Source organism: Colobus angolensis, unplaced genomic scaffold (assembly GCF_000951035.1).
Source record: "Colobus angolensis palliatus isolate OR3802 unplaced genomic scaffold, Cang.pa_1.0 Scaffold299, whole genome shotgun sequence".
NCBI classification, from domain to species: Eukaryota; Metazoa; Chordata; class Mammalia; order Primates; family Cercopithecidae; genus Colobus; species Colobus angolensis.
Genome location: NW_012116254.1, coordinates 2,840,926 through 2,847,484, shown reverse-complemented (window position 1 = coordinate 2,847,484; position 6,559 = coordinate 2,840,926). Strand labels below are relative to the sequence as shown.

General features: G+C 51.3%; 1 protein-coding gene across 2 annotated transcripts in view; it reads right to left on the bottom strand.

Annotated features, from left to right (window-relative positions):
* Positions 1–2,684, bottom strand: part of LOC105516999 (chromosome unknown open reading frame, human C18orf25) — a 97,199-nt gene extending 94,515 nt beyond the window's left edge. For both annotated transcript variants that reach the window (XM_011949339.1, XM_011949340.1), the window contains exon 1: positions 2,377–2,684. The gene's annotated coding sequence lies outside the window, so the exon portion shown is untranslated. The remainder of the gene's footprint in view (positions 1–2,376) is intronic.
* Positions 2,685–6,559: the final 3,875 nt, after the last annotated feature.

Sequence of the window (6,559 nt, the reverse complement as noted above, 5' to 3'; positions counted from 1 at the left end):
TCGGAGGTTGAGGCTGCAGTGAGCTGTGATCATGCCACTGCACTCCAGCCTGGGTGACAGAGTAAGGGTGTCTTAAAAAAAAAAAAAAAAAAAAAGCACACACACACAACATTTTTCACCTTTTACAGGTTTTTCTCAAGTACTGTCAATTCAGTAAACATGAATATGTGTTATTTCCACATCCTCAGTTACGTGCAGGAAAATAAGGAAGATCTAAGATGATTTACCAAAGTAAGGTTTGGGTCTCTAGTGTACACGAATTCCAAACTTTAAAAAGAATACTGAAACTGCCTATCTATCAAGTCTGTTCATGCACGTGTCAACAAAAGCCGTAAGATTGGGAATCCCAACAAAACAACTTCTTGTATAATGAGTAACTACACAAGCGCACAGAATTTACTAGTCATACAATAAAGAGACTGAAAGTACCAATGTCACTATTAACATTAGGAGCAAGAAACCTTTGAAGGACACGCATTAGCCCTCAGTTCTAAAGGAACTGCATTAAATTAGAACCTAAAGCTGAATTTATCTTCACTATATGAGTTTTGAATTAATCATGATAACCATAAAACAAAGATTATGACAGCTACTCTCAAATAAATGCATGTTAAAGTAATATAAAGTGTGTAAGTAACAACTACGCTGTGAACTTATTCTAACAATGGGGAAAGTTTCCAGCTCCAATATCCAGTCCATCCCATTTTTCACAAAAAGGTATCAGAAAAAAAATTTTTCCCAAAAAGGTGTCAGAAAAAAAAATTTTCCCATTAAGAAATCTGATTCAGGCCAGGCGAAGTGGCTCACGCCTGTAATTCCAGCACTTTGGGAAGCCAAGGAAGGCGGATCACGAGGTCAGGAGTTCAAGAGCAGCCTGGCCAACGTGGTGAAACCCCGTCTCTACTAAAAATACAAAAATTAGCTGGGCGTGGCTCGTGCCCGTAATCCCAGCTACTGGGGAGGCTGAGGCAGGATGATTGCTTGAACCAGGACCAGGAGGCGGAGGTTGCAGTGAGCCGAGATCACACCACTGAACTCCAGCCTGGGCTACAGAGCGAGACTCCGTCTTAAATAAATAAATAAATAAATAAATAAATAAAATGGTTAGCGATGTGACTCCTCAGGACATCAGGTAGTAACTATCAATTGCAGGCCTCTAAAAATGCTTGTTAAACCAAAAGGCAATGCTCTGATTACTGGAGGAATCTAGATTGCCAGGATCAGCAAAACTACATTAGAAAGTTAATAGCTTCCATCCTTAAAATATCCCAAGAGAAGAAAGGGAGTGATTCAAACTGTTAGCATGTACCCAGTAGTACACAATAATAGCCTAAGCAAAATTGGCAGATGTATTTGTAATTAAGAAGTCCAACCTTGAGGAAGTATTATCAGTGGGATTTTAATTTTACTGGGTGGGAGGATTCAGAAAGCAAAAGGTCAGGCAAAAAACGAAAATCCCATCCAAGCCGAAACTGCTCAAGGATCTATCTGGGAGGGCTCGTACCGATGTTCTCTACTTCAACCTGGGAGCATCAATTTTGCGATGGGGGCTGCCAGGGACGGAGGGGGGCGGGGGGTAGGCGAGGGGGCAGGCGGACAATTTAAAAGTGAGAATGAATGGCTTGCGTAAAGGCGATAGTCTTTAACCCGGGTTCGTCAGTGTACATCCTCACCGGTTTTGAAATAAAGTTGACGAACTCCCCAGAAGCGGTCAATTTTGGAGACTTGACACATCTCTCCCATTGACCGGAGGCGCCTGCCGACCGAAGGTAGTGGAAGCGCCGAGAGGCAGGCGGCGCCAAGCCTAAGAAAGCCTTTTCTCCCTCCTTCAAGGCCACTGCGGCCGCAGCCCTGGAGCTCTCCACTGCAGGGGGAGTTATCGGTGCCAGACCCCCGGCTCGCGGAGCTGGCGGAGTTGCCGCCACTGCTTCCCAGACGGGCCTAGGGGCCAGAAAGTTGCGTGAAGACAACTCCAAGGCCGTGAAGCCGCTTCCCCCCGCAGCCCGGGGACTGCGGCACCTCCAGCCTCTCCTTAGTACCCCCACGGAAAAGGACTCGCCTCGACCCGGCCCCAGCGTCTGGGGGCTTGAGATGCCGTAGCCAACTCCGCCGGGCCGGGAGGACGCGAGGGTCACCAGCGGCTGACGAGCAAGGAGGTTGGAGCGGTGCGATGCCCCCGCGTCAGACGCCAGTCAAGGCTGCGAGTTCCCGGCGCCCACCAGCCGGGCCCGCCAGGACTCCAGCGTCCGGAAGCCGCAGAGCCCTCAGCGCGGCCCGCAGCCCCCCGACTCGCCCTGACCCATCCCTGGGACGCAGCCCGGGCTCCGCAACTCGACCAGTAGCCAGGCCGCGGCCCTGCGCCCCTTCCCGCCTCACCTGCGCTCCGCTGCGACTCCGTGCCTCCTCGCTTGCTCCGCGCGCGCCCCGTCGGGGCACGCACCGACCCCCCGGCTGGGACTCTCCCCGCTGCGGTGACTCAGGACGCGACGGCCACCGCCGCCTTCTCCTCCTCGGAACAAGCGCCGGCGGCGAGCAGAAGGTCGCAGTCAGATCCCCTGCCGGGACCAAAGTGAACCTTGCCGCCTCCGCAGCCTCTACCACCAAGTCCCTTCAGTCGTCCGCGCCGCCCCCAAGAAAATGTCACCAGAGGCCGTTCCGCTCGGCGCCTCACTTCCGCCCGGAAACACAGAGCCTGCGTCGGCCGGCTAGAGAGGCTGCTGCGCCGGGGACCTCTGGAGACTGGCGCCCGAGGCCCGAGAAAAGCCAGACAGCGCCATCTGGCGCGATGGAACCTGCGCTCCTCCCGCTGCAGACCGCGGGGCGTGAAGGCGCCGGCTCCCCGGGCTTCTTTCCCGCGCTCCCTCCTTCTGTTGAGACCGTCTCTTTCCAGAAGTATCTTTCCTGGGGTGTGTGAAAGCCACTCAATGCAAGACAAGGACAATGCCTTCAACAAAGGACAGCGCTCCCTTTCCTGTGCGCTGCTCAGTACTCACCCCCTCCTGAAGCCCTTCCGAAAGCAGCTCACGGTGTCTGAATCTTTGAGTTGCTCCAGAGGAGAGCCCGCGCCCTTCTCTCCCCGCTTTTTCGCGGATGCGGACAGCTGGGCTCGGGGAGACTCAGCTGGGCTCGGGGAGACTCGGCTGAGGTCTTCTTGGGCAGCGGCACCAACATCTGCTCAAGTTTCTGCCCGGGCACCTTGGAGGCCTTGCAGATCGACCGCCACCTGCTGGTGGGACGGGGCCCGCGGGGGAGGCGCCGCTCTGCCCCGAATGCCGCCTCTCCAGTCGCCCTCCGGTTTGCAGTCAGCCCTAGGGAGGGTGGGGGAAAGGAGGTGGACCGAACCCCGAGAAAGGGGAGGAGGGCGCGGGCCAACTGGCGGGTAGAGGGCTTCCCAAGGAGAAGCAGGAGATGCTGAAGACGCATCTCACGACTCAAGATCTGGCCAAGGACCCGCACTCACCCAAAGCACTGCAGTGTTTTGAGAAGAAAAATAATAATAATAAAGCTTTCACCTTTACAGAGCTGTGCTGGAACCTCGGATGAGACCCGTCAAGAGAAGATTCTGAAAATCTCACACCGCTGGGTCCGTACTCCCCTAAACATCAGTATCCCCCTTCAGACCAGGCCCGTTAGTTCCCCCACTTCACTCATTTTTTCTGACTGCCTACAGGAGTGCGAGTTTTTCATCCCTAACTACAAGAATAATTATGAAAAGAAGATAACTTTTATTGAATACCTATTACATACCAGGCACCTTGCATTTAAATGGGTTAAATTCATTGAATCCTCTTTACAACTCATAACAACCCTATGAGTTGGATGGCATTACTAGCCCCAAGTTGTAAAGGTAGAAACTGAGGCACAGAGTGACCTGCCCAAGATGACACATCCAAGTAAGTGGCAGTGTTGGATTACAACACAGGCAGAGCTTACTTCTTAACCACAGCCACCACTGCCTCATTGAGAATCACTGAAAACGTAGTGTGTGCTAGCTAAGTAATTTATCTGTATGTGTTATTTCACTCGTTCATTCATGTATTTACTTTCTGCTACCTGAGTCCTCAAGGGATTTGAGAGGTTGTGGGGTAGTGACAAGAGCCTAGCCTCTTTGAGGAAGAAAAGAAAAGAAAAAATCACTACTAAGATCACAACTGTCAGTCCGAAAATAAATGAGTGAATGTGGACTAATACACTGAGTTTTTAAAAGATTCCATGACAGTCTGATCTAACCAATGCTGCGGAAATACTGAAGTAGGACCCTGACTACTGAGATACCATCTTGGGTCCTTCTCCTGTTTTTTGTTGTTATTGTTGTTTCTTTGTTTTTTGTTTTGTTTTTTTCTTGAGACAGAGTCTTGCTCTGTCACCCAGACTGGAGTGTAGTGGCGCAATCTTGGCTCACTGCAACCTCTGCCCCCAGAGTTCAAGCGATTCTCCTGCCTCAGTCTCCCGAGTAGCTAGGATTACAGGCGAATGCCACCACGCCTGGCTAATTTCTTGTATTTTTAGTAGAGACAGATTTCACCATGTTGGCCAGGCTAGTCTCAAACTCCTGACCTCAGGTTCTCCACCCGCCTCAGCCTCCCAAAGTGCTAGGATTACAAGTGTAAGCCACCCCACCCAGCCCCTTCTCCTGTTTAATACCAATAAGTCAGTTTCCTGCACCGAATGGCTTTTGCGTATTTTTGGAGGCTAGGGTATTTGATATCCTAATTACTAATATTTTTATTACTACTGTATTTCCGTTATTAAATGGGACAGTTACTTGCTTCTTCCCCTTCTTCTGTAGGAGCAGAAGGGACCCTACTTCTGCCTCAAAGTCTTCTGTGTATCCAATACTTAGCTCTACAAGCTCCTGAAATGCCATCTCCCCCATAAAACCAGCTCAGCCCAGACACAACCCCCATCACCACTACCCTCACTACCCACTCCATCCTGGCGTCCCGCTGTGGGTCAAGACTCCCCTGCTCACACACACTCTCCTACAAACATGTCTGCCCTTGGCCTATCTGTAGGGTTACTACTAAATCATATTTGTCATCCTCTCAATTTCTGTCATAGCCCTAGAGTCCAGAGCCAAGCCTGTCAGAATCACTCTTCACCATCATTTTTTGCACCTGATACACCGCCTAGCCTGGGGTTAAGCCTGCAGCAGGCACCTGCCAGCCGTGGTGGCCTGGACAGTAGCATCAGGGTGTGGCTGGTCTGGCTTTGACTGTAATCTGATCTATCCTGACTGAGCAGGTTACTTCTACCATTTGCCCTGTAAAATGGACATGATTTTGAGAACCACCCTACAGATGATGAAAGTAGGGGGAGACGAGGGGAGGAACCCTCATTTTTGGGCTCTGGGTTGCCCCCTCCCTTCCATCTCAGATTGCTAAGAATTGGGCAACCTAAGGCCAGGCGTGGTGGCTCAGGCCTGTAATCCTAGCACTCTGGGAGGCCAAGGTAGGTGGATCACTTAAGGTCGGGAGTTCAAGACCAGCCTGGCCAACATGATGAAACCCCGTCTCTACTGGAAAAAAAAAAAAAAAAAGATATATATATATATATAGGCCGGGCACGGTGGCTCATGCCTGTAATCCTAGCACTCTGGGAGGCCAAGGTAGGTGGATCACTTAAGGTCGGGAGTTCAAGACCAGCCTGGCCAACATGGTGAAACCCTGTCTCTACTAAAAATACAAAAAATTAACTAGGCATGGTGGCACACACCTGTAATCCCAGCTACTCCGGAGGCTGAGACAGGAGAATCACTTGAATCCTGGAGATGGAGGTTGCAGTGAGCCAAGACTGTGCCACTGCACTCCAGCCTGGGTGACAGAGCGAGATCTGTCTCAAAAAAAAAAAAAAAAAAAGCCAGGTGTGATGGCACGCTCCTGTAGTGGCACACTCCTGTAGTCCCAGCTATTTGGGAGGCTGAGGCAGGAGAATCGCTTGAACCTGGGAGGCAGAGGTTGCAGTGAGCTGAGATTGTGCCACTGCACTCCAGCGAGACTCTGACTCAAAAAAAAAAGGGGGCAACTTGGCCTCCCTCAAATAACCACCCACCCCTACCATAGCCAGCAGCCACTAGGATCGCCAGTGGCCTCTGGGGAAATGCTGACCTTCTGCACAATAGTAGCCGCAGAACCTCAGACAAGTCACCGCTTCCAGGGTTAACATGACTTGCTCTGCCTCACAGCGTCATTTCATGGGATTAAATGGCTTCCTCCAACACAAGGACATCCAGAAGCATTCTAAGGACTCTAAGTAGTGGAAGATCAGACAGTTATCAGGACCAGGGGCTCTGGGGTTTGAAAGATCTGATGTTGGACCGAGTTCTGCCTCTCTCTAGCAGAGTGACCCTCAGACAGTTATGTAACCTCACTGAGCCCCATTGTCCTCACCTGTCAGACATGGATGACCCCCCAGTACTCCCTTGCAGGCTCTGGAGGAGTGAGGGTAGAATGACTCATGATTTCAGCTCTCTGCTCCATGCTGGGCTTAGGCAGAATGCTCTAGAACGAGGCTGCCGCTCTGATGGCAGCACTCCAGGCCAGCACCTTCTAGGCCACAG